The 5,912-nt window shown below is 42.2% G+C and overlaps 1 non-coding gene across 1 annotated transcript; it reads right to left on the bottom strand.

Annotated features, from left to right (window-relative positions):
- Nucleotides 1-2,493: 2,493 nt before the first annotated feature.
- On the bottom strand, nucleotides 2,494-2,612 carry LOC145409448 (5S ribosomal RNA). Its single transcript, XR_013899103.1, has one exon. It is a non-coding gene; the product is annotated as a 5S ribosomal RNA (ribosomal RNA).
- Between the last annotated feature and the right edge of the window lie 3,300 nt (nucleotides 2,613-5,912).

Below are 5,912 nucleotides of genomic sequence, written 5' to 3'. Positions count from 1 at the left end.
ACTACAAGTACTGCTACTGCTACTACGTCTATTACTACAACTAGTAATAATAATAATGATAATAATAATAATAATAATAAATAATAATAATAATAATAATAATAAAAGAAACTGAGGATACGGGGCCTATACTTGAAAATGTGGAACGTGTCCGAGCGATCACGACTGCCAATGTTATTATTCTAGCTCTCCAGCGATGTGTATTGGTCCACTGTAGATATAATTTCTGAGATAGTCCAGTTGTGATGTTCCCTTCGGCGCTTTTTGGTTGTTTGAGCAATATGGTGATGAATTTTGACGAAAGCCACTTAAGTAAACACCTTTAACCTTTTCTTAAGATTTCCACTCCTTTTGCCATTTTATTTTAATTCCTTCTCATATCTCTGACACGACCAATGTTCTGCTTTCGCTTGCCTTGTTTTTCTCACTTTTTCCCCAATTATTTCACTTCTTTCTTTTCTTGTACGACTTCCTTACATCTTTCTTCCATTTTCTCATTTTCTTTCTTCCCTTTTCCCTTTTCTTTACTATCTCTCGATTTTTTTCTTCTTCTTCACCATCTCCTCTCTCTCTCTCTCTCTCTCTCTCTCTCTCTCCCCCCTGTAGTGTAGGGAGCTCGTTCTGAAGGCAATACATTCCAGCTTCTTTCCAGCCAAGAAAGTCCCTGAGCTTAACAGGCCCTGAGGGACGTCGCTAAGGAGGAAAGAAGGATGAGAAGAGGCAGCAATGGAGGGAGGGAAAGAAATGGTGGGGGGAAAGGATGACACGGGGTAAAGACGATGGAGGGTTGGAGATGGAAGATGGGAAGGATATATGATGGATGGGGAGGTTGTAGGAACAGATGGTGGGAAGGAAAGAGACGCTGAAGGGAGGGAGAGAATATGGAGAACGAATGGAGGAGGTGGAGAGAACAGAGAGAAGGAAGTGTGCCCAGGCCTAACAGGTCCTGGGAGGCGTCGCTTAGGAGGGAGGAAAAGATGGAGAGAATGTGGAAGGGGTCGGGGTGGAGATAGATGGGGAGAATTTGGAAGGGGTCAGGGTGGAGATAGATGGGGAGAATGTGGAAGGGGTCGAGTAGAGACACATGGGGAGAATGTGGAAGGGGTCGGGGTGGAGATAGATGGGGAGAATGTGGAAGGGGTCGAGTAGAGACACATGGGGAGAATGTGGAAGAGGCCGGGGTGGAGACAGATGGGGAGAATGTGGAAAGGGGTCGGGGTGGAGACAGATGAGGAGAATGTGGAACGGGTCGAGGTGGAGATAAAATGGCAAAAGTAGTTAAGGAGCTAATGAAGCTGGTCTCAAACCCTTCACTATGGGGGGGACTTGGGCATATCATTCTTGCTGCCACCAGATGAGTTTATCCAGCTCAGAGGACGTTCCTGGTAGTGATGGGGTTAATGGAACTTGTTATAAATGTGTTCAATAAGACAGGTTCTTTCTTTGGAGAAAAAAAAAGTGTGAGGGTAGCAAGAATAAAAATGTCATCGAAGGGCTAAAAGAAGTGTGATAAACAAAATTAATAACTAAATAAACTGGAAAATAAAGGAAAGGAAAGAGGAAACTGTGGAAGGAAAGAAAAACTGTAATCTATTTCGAGTTTTTTTTTTTCGGGTTAACGTCAAGGGAAGTTATTTTGTCGAGGGAAGCGGAAAGACAGATAGATAGGTAGACAGACTGACAGAGAGATAGATAAACACAGATACTGATACCTGTGCTGATAAATATACAGGCACAGAGAAAGAGACAAAGATGGACATAGATACATATATACTAGGCAGATAATCATATGGCTAGATATATTAACTGACTGATATGTATGGAGAGAGAGAGAGAGAGAGAGAGAGAGAGAGAGGAATAGTAGGCTTGCAGGGACGGGCGAAAGAATAGTTAAGTGAACTGGATGCAAGAAATGGAATTTGGACAGAATGAAAATAAAAAAAAGAGTAAAGCTGTGTAAAAAGTAAGGGAGTGGAGTAGAAAAAAATGATTCACACATCATATATGAATTCTCTCTCTCTCTCTCTCTCTCTCTCTCTCTCTCTCTCTCTCTCTCTCTCTCTCTCTCTCTCTCTCAGATTCCTGAGTAGCTGTCCAAATGATAGTGTCCTTGGTACCGTTTCGTTCCTTCTTGGGAACGTCTTCAGACCAATCTGATGGTGGGGGGATCGAGATTTCATTATACTGTTTAGCGGATGCCTCACTTGTTACCACTTAACTGGTCGGCCAAGAGCGTGTGATGGAAGGTGGGTGGTTATCTCATCGGTGGAATGAGTTAGCCTACCCGGTACCAATATTTCGGATCTTTTTCACTTTGGAAGGATTTGTAATCTTCTGCATGAGGTCTGATTGCAGGCTTCAGTTCGGAAATGTAAAGTTCATTCATTCATTGCCAGACGCCATGTATCCCAGACGGGGTGGCCAAGGGCTTAGAGTTAATTGTTTTACGGGGAGGGGCACTAATCCTCCACCAACCCCACTTGTCACGTAGAATGCCAACAGCATCTGGTGTTCCCAGGCGGTCACCCATCCAAGTACTAACCAGACCCAACGTTGCTTAACTTCGCTGATCAGAGGGGAAGCGGTGTACTCAACGTGGTATGGCCGTTTATTCAAGAAATTATGCGTTTGACACACACACACACATACACACACACACACTCTCTCTCTCTCTCTCTCCTTCCCCCCAGGGCTTGATGCTGTGGTGTCTAGATCATGGTGTCCCCATTAATTCATTCATGCACGGAATGGGACAAGCTGAACCCGCTCGCCATAGGGCTGATGTGACGCCACGCGGGCTCACGCAGCGTGCTTCCTGAAATATGAGTCTACATGTTTTTTTTAGATATCAATATATAGTGTATAATATATATATATATATATATTGGAGAGAGACATTACACGCATGTGTACAAACATATTTGTATGCTCCTGACTGGGAATCGAACCCTGGACCTCTTAGATAGAAGTCAGGCATTGATACCACTCGACCACGGCGTGATAAAAGCTGCGACAACCAGATTTTTTTGACGGACGAGGTAAATCAATTATGGAAGAACTTATATATATATATATCTAAGTCGATTATGGAAGGATTTATATATATATATATATATATATATATATATATATATATATATATATATACATACTACGCAGTAAAGTATTCTTTTTCCTGATGGTTAATAGATCCCTTTGGTAGTGACAGCTGTATTTAATCCCTGCAGTTCAAAAAGTCCATCCAAATCTGAATACAGTTGTTCTACAGACAGCAAACAAAAGAGTAAAACCTATGGCGTTCAATGTGGAATGTTGGAGTAACTAAAGATTTATCATCCATACTGAATGACCGGCCTCTTCTTGGCCTCAGTACGGGGTAGAATATTGGATAATATACAAGCCGGTTACCATAACTGGTCAAGGAAAAGACTATTGCATGAACCAATAACCATGAATTTATATGGTTTAATTAAATTAGCTCAAGGACGGTATTGTATTTTATTCTTCATACTTCCACCCGATTTCATTCAGGTTGGGAGGGCACCGTCGAAATAAAGAGGTTAAAGAAGTTTGTGTCTGACCCCTTCCAGTTGTCAAAGTCTCCGCCAGGCCCGAGAAAATATTCTGATGACATCACTAACATAATATAATGGACTAACACCATCACTATGGTCATCTGTTTATATTTAATTCCTGCTATTACAGGACAAGTATATTCAGCTTGAGAAGGACTTTTCAAACTGCATGGGTTCGATGTGGATTCCATTAAATCCTTGAGGACAAGCCGTCTTTTACAAGTGGAGTAAAATCGTCTGATGCTAGAGAGAGAGAGAGAGAGAGAGAGAGAGAGAGAGAGAGAGAGAGATTAAATAAACTTTAAGTACTTAGAGGTTGACGAACAAAATACAATCAGCAACAAAATACCAATTGGAACTGTCTTTCTCCGCCAGAAATCTCTTTCCATCTGCTGCGTCCTTTAAAAATGCAGTGTATTCAGGCATCTCGAAGTGACTGCATGTTTGTTTGCTTTATCTGCTCAGCTTCTTAGGAAAGACAAAAAAAAACAGGCTCCTTATTTCTGCGTTTCCCTTCTTCCTCTTTCTTCTCCTCCTCCTCCTCTTCCTTATCATCATCATCATCATCACCATCACCATCATCATTAGCAGCATGATCTTTTTCCTTGTCTAATACTCGTAATGGGGTGCTTTTATTTACTTGGCTAAAGTAATCTAAATCTCTATCTGCAGCATATAGGATCAGCACAAGAGTTCATCAGGTCCCTCAGGGCGGCGCGGCGGTCAGACCCTGCCCGTCAACTCAATTAAAGACGTAGAGAAGCGAGACCTAAACTAATCCTCTGACCCAGACTCCAGCCCCACATGGCCAGGGTTTATCTTGATCTCCTTTCACTGCCTTAAGGTTTTTATTTCAGTCCCTGCAGCTGCCGCCAAAAACAGTTTACTAAGCTGAGAGAAACCATTCGTAGTAAATCCGTTCAACACGATGTCTACTTCACTTTACTCTTGTTACCCGAGACGATTCTGTTCAACTAAAAGATCTATCGAACTGGAAGCGTTATACAGTGTTAATTAATCCAATCAAAACGGATCCTTCTAAATTGAACAATATCGTGTGGTGGTATTAAAAATGAGTTATAAAAATATCGCTGCATTTGAGGGTACACAATGGTCTCCCCTTGTATGAATGAAATCGCTGAGTGGCACATACGAATATAAAATGCCATCGTAATGAGGGGGATAACTAAATGCAAATTAAAGATGGACACAAACGCGGTAACAGACTGATAAAACTGTGTGTGTGGGGGGGGGGGGAGAGATAGATAGATAGATAGAGAGAGAGAGAGAGAGAGAGAGAGAGAGAGAGAGAGAGAAACATCAAGCGCAAGATGAACTGAGAGGAGAGGAAAGAAGAAACAGCGAGCAGGGAAGGAAAGGCAGAGAAGGAAAAGAGAATGCATGCAGAGGTGGAAGAAGCGGAAAGGAGGGGGGGGGGGAAGGAAGGGGGCTGGTAAGAGAAAGGAAACGGAAAGGAAAGAGAGATGGTAAGGGGAGTGGAGGCGAGGAGAATCGAGTGGAGTGTGCGATTATGGGAGAGACTGTGAACAAAGTGGTAGAGGAAGTGCTCTAAAGGGAAAGGAGGAAAAGATTGAGGGAGAGAGCTTTTGTTGGAAAAGGAGGAGGAACGGAAGAAAATGTGCTAAAAAAAAATCGAGGTTAGTCACACACACACACACACACACACACACACACACACACACACACACACACACACACACACACACACACACAGCTAGTGCTATGGTATATTAGATATTGACCAAACTTACGTCAGTCAATATGTAGTGAGAGTAACGAATAAGATTATGCGTATTGACTGACTGGCCTCTTCTTGGCTTCAGTATGGAGTAGAATGTTGGGAAATATACAAACCGGTTACCATAATTAGTCAAGGAACAAATTACTGCATGAACCAGTAACCATGAATTTATAGGGTTTTATTAATTCAGCCCCAGGACATTATCGTATTTTATTCTTAATACGTCCAGCCGATTTCATTCAGGTTGGGAGGGCACCGTCATAATAAAGGAGTTACAGAAGCCTGTGCCTGACATCTTCCAGTTGGCAAAGTCTCCGCCAGGCCTGAGAAATTATTCTGGTGACAGCAGTAACATATCATAATGTACTAACACCTTCACTATGATCACCTGTTTATATTTAATTCCTTCTACAACAGGACAAGTACATTCAGCTTGAGAGGGAACTGGATGTTTTCAATATAGATTCTATTAAACCCTTGAGTACGAGCGGTCTTTCATAAGTGGAGTAAATTGTTTGATGCTAGCGAAAGAGAGAGAGAGAGAGAGAGAGAGAGAGAGAGAAATGAGATCAACT

Source organism: Coenobita brevimanus, chromosome 80 (genome assembly GCF_032717465.1).
Source record: "Coenobita brevimanus isolate Jiangsu-jjx chromosome 80, ASM3271746v2, whole genome shotgun sequence".
Lineage (NCBI taxonomy): Eukaryota > Metazoa > Arthropoda > Malacostraca > Decapoda > Coenobitidae > Coenobita > Coenobita brevimanus.
The sequence above is the reverse complement of the archived record's forward strand: the minus strand, read 5'-3'. Positions and strand labels throughout refer to the sequence as shown.